Consider the following 9,627-nt stretch of genomic DNA (forward strand, 5'->3'; position numbering starts at 1 on the left):
TCCTGATTCAGTTTTTCATGGCAGTAAGGAATGAGTATTACCTTCAGATATATAATTAGGCACTGATCACATGTTGTTTTGCCATGCTCAGTGGCTTTAAGCATTGGGATGTTAAAGCGGGCAAGACATTTGCCATCATCAAAACAGAATAGGGTTTGATTTGTCTGCTAGTGATGCCATCTTTTTGAGAAAATTCAAGTGAGTAGACTTGGGCAGATTGCATTTGTGAATGTTAGAATAACATTTGAATTACTACTTTCAAACAAGAAGCCATCAGACGTTATTTACAACTAAAGTTTCAGCATTCAGTCTGGGAAGTTAGGGACTGGATATGTCTGTCACTTGAGCCTTAATTTTAGGCACACATGGCCAGAAGTGAGTGTGTATTCTCAGAAGACAGCCCTGAGCTCATGCATACATAAATGCGTAGTTGCACATATGTGTTAACACTGGCAGAAAACACAGCTTTAGTGCAAGTACAGGCAGCACCAACTGCTTTACCCTGTTGCTCTTTCTGGATGGTTAGGCTGAATGCTAATGGGAAGTGCTAGTGGAGTCTCCTTCTCTGGAGATGTTCAAGACCTGCCTGGATGCCTACTTGTGTGACCTGGTGTAGGGAACCTGCTTTGGCAGGGGGGTTGGACTTAAAGATCTCTGGAGGTCCCTTCCAACCCCTACAATTCTGTGATTCTGTGAAATGCATGCATGCATACATACAGTGTGGATTGCTCAGTTACTGGGGTTAGACACCTGTTCTACCTATAATGGGCCATTGGGTCTGCTGATTCCCTGTATCTTCGTATGCATGCACCTATCAGGAGTCCTCTATCTGTGACACCTGAGGTTCTCCAACACTAGGCTCAGACCATTCCCTCCAGCAACTGACTCCTCCAGTTAGCCTGCTCAGGTATTGACCCCTACCCATGGTTCCCAGGTGGCCTCACATACCTGTGGGCCAGTCCAGTTTGGTGCTCCTTGTGACCTGACCTGCATATGCTTACCCCCTTCTTTTCTGAAACCAGGGATCACACTGTTTCCTATGACCCTTTGCCACATGGGCCCCAGTTGCTGCTATTAAGACTTCTGTACATGCAGAATAGAGCCTTATACTCAGAACAAAGGGTTAGGAAAAAGTGAGAAGACAGGACAGGCAAGGCACACTGACAGCAACCTGCTAACGTGTGACCTGTCCTTCTATCACCTTAGCTCTCTGTATTTTCTCCCCAACCCCTTTAATCCTTCTTGTTCCTTCCTTAAACATTCCATAACAAGTGTGGTGCAGTTCCCATATGCTGTTCCCCTGTCTCCCTCAATAAATGTGAGGCCCTGTAAGCAGTATCACTTCTCTACCTTCAAGGTGCCATGGGGAGGCCCAGTGATGGACGAGGTGAAGCAGTCAATGGCTCTTGGTGGAGCCCTGGGAGAAACTGCAGCAAGCTGGTTGGTTGGGCCCCCCTGCCTGATAGTGTGCCTGCTCCTCTGTGTAGCAAAAAATATTTTTATTACATAACCTGACAGGATTAACTTTGATAGGTGCTGTCAAATAATTGGTATAATTATTTGCAAGTGTAGTTGAAAATGTGTGGTAGAAATGGCTACTGGGCTATGTAGGGGTGAGTTAAAGTGATACTGTTACAGAAATCATACTGCATTTCCCAGTGTGCTTTTGTTCTTGTTCGTGGCTTTGTGCTTTAAATGGAAACAGGGAGAATGCTAGAACCATCACGTGAAACTTCGTGGAACAGTCTTTTATAATGGACTTCGATGACAGTACCAGTGCTCTAATTTTCGTAAAATAAGGAGCTGAATTTTGTTTTGCTTTCCTGGATAGCTCTTGCATTTGCATAGGGACTTTTTTTGGGTAGATTTATAACATACATTCAGTTCATACTTTATTTGTAGATCTTGAACATTTCAATAAGTCAGGGATTTAATAACAACCACATGGGGTAGTTGATCTCCATATAAAGTAGGCATTAAACATCTTAAAAAGCATAGGTTTGTTATGGACGAGGTTGAGCCTTTAAGTAATTGCTATTGACATGTGAATAAGCATGCATATAAAACCATTTGTGTTTCAAAAAATGAGTGGATCCAGTGTGGTGCTTCTGGAAGCTGGTAGTAGTGAAATACTGGTGATGAAAGGCAGGATGCAAGAGTAGGCTGTGCTCATACATGCTTCTTGAAGATTACGGGCCCAAGTAATAAAGCAGCTGCTTAAAATATGCTGTTGTATTGTACTGCACCATTCTAAGAATCTAATAAACAGGATCAAAACTTGAAATTCTTTATGCAGCGTCTTATGGAGGGGTACATAATAAAACTTGACATTCTTAGACTGTGGAAGTAAACATTTTGATAGTATAGTACTGATTTGTTTGTGGTGTTTTTGCATGCTATTCAGAATTATGTCTGAAGACCACAAAATACAAATGTTCGTAGTATGCTTCAAGTTGAATTGCTGATTTTTATGATTATTTTTGAGAGTGCTGTAAATACATAGCTTTGAGATGAGGTTTCAAGTGTCAGGAATGTAACCGTCTTCTATTTTTACTCTTGACCTCATTTCTATTTTCTTTTGCTAAAGGCAACAGGCCTATGTTGTTCTGTTGCTGCTGGAAGTGAGTTATTTAAATAACTTGAAATGTTTATGCACAATAAGCTTTTGAACTTTAGCACTAGCTGAAGTAGTGAATTTTCAGTCATAAGCCACATTTATCCTACTGAAAATTATATGAACTGTGATTCTGTGACTTGATCCACTTTAGACTGTAGCTGCAGAAGCTGTATTTGTGTTAAAAGTTCAGGAGATCGTTTCAGTTTGTGTACTAAACCTGCTTTGTATTTTGAAATGTGTATACCCTTCTCCTTCTGCAATTGACTGCTTTAAAGAGGTGAAGGAGTATCACTTTACTTTATGGTGTCTGGTTTGCTACCTTCTGTCATCACCACAAACTAAATTTAAACATTTTCTTTCATGAAGAGAAATGCTTGCTTTTAAAACATTTAATGTTTGATTGTTTCAGCTTCTATAAGCCTGTTTGCAAGGAGTATTCTCTGTTAAATATTGTTGAGCAGAGCTGTTTGTTGTGGTGATGAGTTTTGCAGCCTGGCCTTTTTTAACTTGCTAATTTCTGTAAATATAGCAGTTTTTCTTCTGGGGAAAAAAAAAAAAAAAAAAAAAAAAAAAAACAAAAAAAAAAAAAACAAAAAAACAAAACGAACAGGTGCAAATACAAACTCAATGACTGTCAGACATCTTTATACATTGAGAATGCATATCCACCTTCTGAAGTCCCCTGATGATTTAGTCTTGCTGGTGAAGAAGCCAACATTATCTGATACCTGCTGTTTCTGTGAGTCTTAGATTCTCTGGAGTGTCTGTATGATATAAAGCAATAGTCTTTCAGTTTTTACTTGATAGACTTAAAATAGTTGTAACCTGGGAGCTGTAGGCACACTTAACCAGGAGCTGAGTCCTTCAAAGAGGTTGCACTATAAGAGAACTGTTGCTGGGTTGTTGCAAAGACTCTGCTGGATGGAAGGATCAGGGCTTTTCTCTGTCACACTGGGGCACTGAGTTAAGTTGACATGTTGTTTGAGATACTCCTCTGGGACTTCGACTGGTCTCTGGGACATCTTACGCTCCACAGAGATGAGATCACTTTATGCAGCATCATGCAAACAGCAGGATCAAGCTGTAGCTGACCTTCCCTCATTATGTATGGTATGCATGTAACTAATCTGTATTTTGTTAGATTGTTCTATAACAACTGATGTGTAGCTGACTGCTAATGATAAGTGTCAGGGTAGCAAATTTGTTTTGATGACATACTACTTATCCATATATTGTGAAAAAGCGTGTCATGCTGTTCTAGTCCATTACTAGGCAAGCGAGACAGGTTTCTTGTCTTTCTGCAGGTTATAATTAAGAAAGGTCATCCAGGGGCCTGGAGGATATTCTAGGATGTGAAAACAGGAGCTAGGTCTCTAACCATAGTGACAACTCATAAACAGACTGAAATAGAGAGCACAGTTGAGGGCTACCTCTCTGAGGATATAGAGCTACTTTAGTACTCTTCTAGTACGGATCTACACCTTCAAATTTCAGGAGCTAGGCTGCACTTGGGAATTCACCCCAGTACTACAGTCTGCATTGTTGAATTTGTGGAAGCACTGAATTAATTTCTTTCAAAGTAGGCATTCAGAACAAGTTTGTGGTGTCACAGCTGGAAAACTGTTTTAAGAAGAAACTTCTGAAGCCTGAGGTGGGTTCTTTTTTGTCATCTAGATTTTAAGCAGTAAAGAGAACTGAATTGGGTTATGGTGGTAAACCACAAATTCAGAGTTACACTCAGGAAGTACTGGGATTTTTCTTTACAATATGAAGGAATGAATTTTCAGATCTTAATCAGCAAATCTGAATACAGGCCTGGCACATAGAACTTGTGTGTAGAAAATGCTTATTTTGGCATTCAATCTTGTCACTGTTTGAAGAGGGTAGGTCAAATTTCAGGTGAGGAAATAGGCCAGTTTAGAAGAAAACAGTGAAAAAAGAAGTGTCCCAGCCTAGAGAAAGGAGAGAAATTTTGAGGTGGAAAATCACCAAAATTCAATTTTTTAAAAATTTTAATTAAAAAAAAAAAAAATTCACAGGAGGGGAAAACAAATTATGAAAGTTAAGAGGAAAAAGAAAAAGGGAAAGAAATTCACTGAATGTATACACTGAGTGTATTCAACAGCAGAGATGGTCCAAAAATTATACCACCTTGTGTAACTCTGAAGGTGGAAGTAACTTTACTATGAAATCTGCACTGATGTCTTTATCACTGTTCATACATTCGTGGAGCCATGAGCCTCAGTGCATCTTCTGAATACACCAAATACCATATGCAGTAGTGCAGGTGACTGCAGAAGAAGGAAGAAAGTGAAAGTAAGGGCACACCTGGAAACTTGCATAAACATCTGTTGAAGGCCTGATCAGGGTTTAAGCTTACACCAGACTTGACAAACGTTGTCTGCCCAAGTAGGTCAATGCAATTCAGGTTAAGTCAGTAGTCCTAGCTGTTTACATTCATTTGGCTTAGCTTTAATCCTGTGGTCTGTTCCTTTTTCCATTGCTCTATTGCAAAGAACCTTGAAGTATGTGGTGAGTGGTGTATTAAATTGGAGGACTGACCATATTTGTTTTTGTATTTGTTGAACTTGTAAAGTTTCTTGAAATGATCTACATGGACAGCAGGTTAGGAGGGAATGCTCTTTAGTGAGATGAGTCTACTAGATTAAAAAATAAAATGGTGTTTCTACTAGTTTCTCTTAAGTCACCGACAGTATGCTACTGTACCATAAAAACAATAATTTTCCTCCTTTCTAACTAATTTGAAGTGAGAAAACAATAGCTGTGGAAGAGGACAGTTCAATTAGCAGTTACTCTTCCCAGAACATCTAGACTTCGTTGCTTCTAGTTGTGCTTTAACGAAAAGACATGAGTACAGAAGTTCCTAAACGTGTATGAAGACTTCAGTCTTTGTATCCGACTATCTATTCTGTCTTTTTTTTGTCATCTATTACAGTTGCTTCCAGCACACAGTTCATATTTTGATTTTTCTCTAGTCTTTGCATGATGAAGGAAATAGTGTTGTAATTTCTCTGTGGTTTGGAGTTGAATTGCCCCTGCTTATGGCACTTCTGCAATATTTGATACAACAGGGGAAGATAAATGGAAAATGGAATCCTTTGCTTGTAGAGAGTCATTAGAGAGGACAAGAACAGGCAAAATATGATCACATTTCTGTCAGTTTCTCTTACTACTTTGACTCTAGTAGAAGCAGATTTAGTACTTGGTTGCCCAGCAAATTTCAAGCATCTGCTGATGAGATTAAAGTTGCTAACTTCTGCCATGAGGAAACACTGTAAAATGGACTATATTTTTTTTCAGTCCTTTGTGTTGTGTCTGGTTAGTTTTCTCCTCTTGCAGGGGAAACGCTTTTCAGCAAATTTAACAGCAGGCTCCTGCATCTAATTTTACTAATAGCTTTGTGGTTTGTTTTTATGTCTTCTGTGTGCTGTTTCCCCAGAAGAAGGAAGGCTCAGCAGGAAACTTTGCATGTCCCCTTTGAACTGCAAGGGAAGCATTGCAGTCCAAAGTGCGATGAGAGAATTTCAGAGATGGTATGTTAATGACAGTAAGATTTTCTCAGAATGCATTAGTTCTGAGGAGCAGACTTGAAAATATGGGTAATGACATCTATTATACTTCCTTTTGGTTTTCATCCTTTGAGACTGGGTAACAGTCAAGGTGGGCTAAAGGACATGTCAATATTACAAAATGCTATAGATTTGATATTGTATGGATCTGAAAAAGGCAAGATTTTGTCTATCAAATTAATTGAATAACTTTCCTATGTGGTATTCAGTCTAAGACAAGTGTGTGGGCTTTACTGACCTGAGGAATTAATCTAAAATGTAAATACACTTACAAAGCTTTTGAAATGTGCAGAATTTTATTAAGAGCTGGCAAATAAAACTTGGCAAAGCTTGTACCAGTTACTGACTTCTCAGATAGGAGTGCAGGGCATGTAAAACAATTAAAATACGCTCACGTTATGGTTAAAATAAGCTCGTTAATGTTTCTTAGATTGACATAGCCCAAGAACATGTGTTCAGTTAATGTGACAGTATTTGTTTTTGTGTTTTTAATAAAAAACACGGCCCTTGCCCCCAGAAAACAACAACAACAAAAACCCCAAACAGTTAACCAAACTAGAAAACACTTAAGATGAGGAATTCCAGTAAAATTGATTACAGCAAGTTAGATGCATGTCAAAGGTATTGTTCAGCAGTTATGTGACCTTTTACAAAAGCTGAAAACTGTTGACCTTTCATTTTTACTGTGGGTATGAGAAATGTTAAGGTCAACTTGTAGAAATTTTTAAATAATGTAGAGTGAGAAATAGATTTAAATAATGTAGAGTGAGAAATAGATTTTTAATTAGTTTTAATTAGTGAATGAACTTCTTAAAACTTTGTTGACATTGTAATTCTTCAACTATAATTTCTTTTGGATACTGTATTCCGGGGATTTCTAAGGCTAAAGTTAATGATTGCATTTCATTAATTTTAGGCAGCTCTCTCTTTTATGATCTCTGTATCTCTATGTAAAATAGTAACTAGAATGTTAGTTATGCTCTGCATCTGCAGATGCTGCGATTTAGGTATCTGTACGCTCCACGGAATGCTTTCTATAAACTTTGCAATCTATGTAGACTGCTTTTACCAGGTCGTGTTCTACTGTGCTTGTTTTGATCCTCGGTCAGCTGTCAGAAGCACAGCACCTGGACTAACTTGCCTTTTTTTTTCCCCTCTAGTGTCTACCAAACAAACGTGTGGGATGGTTTCTTTTCTGTATTTAAAAAAATAGAAAACATAACTGTGTGTCTCATTCTTCTGTTGGAAGCGAGTAATTTTACTTTCATAAGGAAAAAGCTTATAAACAAGCATTGAAAGGAAGTATTTATGCCTTAACAGGATATTTCTCTATAGCATAATAATTCATTTTTCATGAAAAGACCATAACTTGGTGTGTTTTCAATGCATGTCATCACTTGAAAGTGTGGTGCCACTGTAGTAACTAACTTTTACTGTTGGGTAATCCCAAGAACATAAAATTAGACAATACCTAAATAAATTAAATGTATTACTATAGTGACTATCTTGAAATTAGCAAATGTTTTTGGTGGCAAAGTACTTTCATGTGAAACAGGAGATATTATCTCACAGAAACTATAAGGCTTTATTTTGAGAGAAAGGGCTTTTTTTTCTTCAGAGTGGTTTTGTTTTGTTTTGCTTGCTCAGCAGTGGAATACAGAGTTGGTGAAGTTCTCCATCTGCTGGCATGAGGCAGTGAATGCATTCTGCAGGTAGGGCTGAAACTGATGTTTCTTAACTTTAGCAGCTGCATTCATCTTTCAACATAGCAATCAAATTTTTGCCTTTAGTTAAAAATCTTTTGAACTGCATCTCTCAGGGCAATCGAGAATCTCTTAGAGTGAAGGGATGGCAAGATGGCTGTTGTTTTAGTAGCTATTAATTTTAACTAGTTATACTGATTTTTGGTTGGAAGAAAGCTGATTTTCTTTGTGGTAGCTCATTTGATGCTGCTTTGTGGTTTGATGATACTGTTGATGATACTGTATTATGTTTTGCTGAGCAGAACTTATACAGAGACATGATCTTCCCTGTTGCTCATGCTGTCCTGCTGGTGAGAAGCTGGGAGAAGACTCAGCTGGACAGCCTACCCAGACTTGTCAAACAAGTATATATCTAATACCATATGGTGTCATGCTCAGTACAGATGGGCTTTTACAAAACAGGAATTTGGTGGATTGTGTTGGAGTAATTTCTGATAAAAGGTTACATTTGCTTCAGAAATACTGGAAGGGAACTACTAGGTCATAGCCTGAACCAGTGACTGAGCTCCTGGTGAAAAGGTGTGTCCACCTCTGGGTGCACAGGTGCAAGCAATTCATCTGTGTACTGGAAGGGGTGGAACTGGGGTCCACCCCTCCCTGACCTAATTTAAGGGCTGGTAGCTGTGAGGGAAACATCTCTGGAGGTTGCTTCCCTCTGGGAGTTTTCAGCAAGCCCTTGCCTTTGCAACTGAGTAGGCTGTTCTTTTCTGATTACAAGGTTTATTATCAATACGTTTCACGAATCCTTCTATTATTGATTGGAGACAATTTAATACCTCTACTTGCCTGATACACTTATGCTCCTCTTTACGTGTTTTAACATACTACTTGTGATTATACCTTTGGAATGATACTTTTAGAAATAGCCAAGTCTACCTTTTATATTGAAATACAATATTTTATTTCTTCTTGAGAAAAGTCTCCCGAATACTGGGAGAAACAACTTGTGTTCAGACTTAGGTTGTATATTATGTTTGATGTATTGTTCAACAAATAAAACTAGGTAAAAGACAGGAGGGAAGTAAATTGGCAGAAGGACTAAGATTCTTCATTTTTTTTTTTTGTTGTTGTTGTTGTTATTTTGGTTGAGATGGCATTGTAAGTAATATTAGTAACTAGCTCATTTTGGGTAAGCTATTCATCTAAAATAATGTTGTTGTTTTTTTTTTTTTTCCAGTATTCAGTTCCTATTTTGCTGATAATTTACATAACAAATCCGGATGTTAACATTTTGCATTTGAGAATGCAATGGTCATAACTGCGGATAAAATACCATTCTGAAAGAGTTACTTTGAAGTGAGTGTTCTATGCAGAATTTCTAAAACTTTCTGGTCACTTAAAATCTGGCAAGCTAATAAAACATTCTAGGTACTTAAAGAAATGGTACTAGTTTAATTCCTTTAGATCCATTAGGAGGATTTCAGTGTGGTTCCCAGTTGCTGAATCCAGAACATTGCAGTTTTCTACACTTGTATTCTGGTTCAGCACACAAGTGAATATCTGAAATGTATCTCAGGGTCATTACCAACTGCCTGCTTTGTCTTCCACTACACCGTTGGTTTTTGAGCATGTTAGCTCGGTTTCTTTAAAATTCAACTAAGTTTGTTTATGCTTCATCTGCTGTTTGGTATTCAGTTCTCAAAACTGCTCCAGAGCT

The sequence above is a fragment of the Tetrao urogallus genome (genome assembly GCF_951394365.1).
Source record: "Tetrao urogallus genome assembly, chromosome: 3".
NCBI lineage: Eukaryota > Metazoa > Chordata > Aves > Galliformes > Phasianidae > Tetrao > Tetrao urogallus.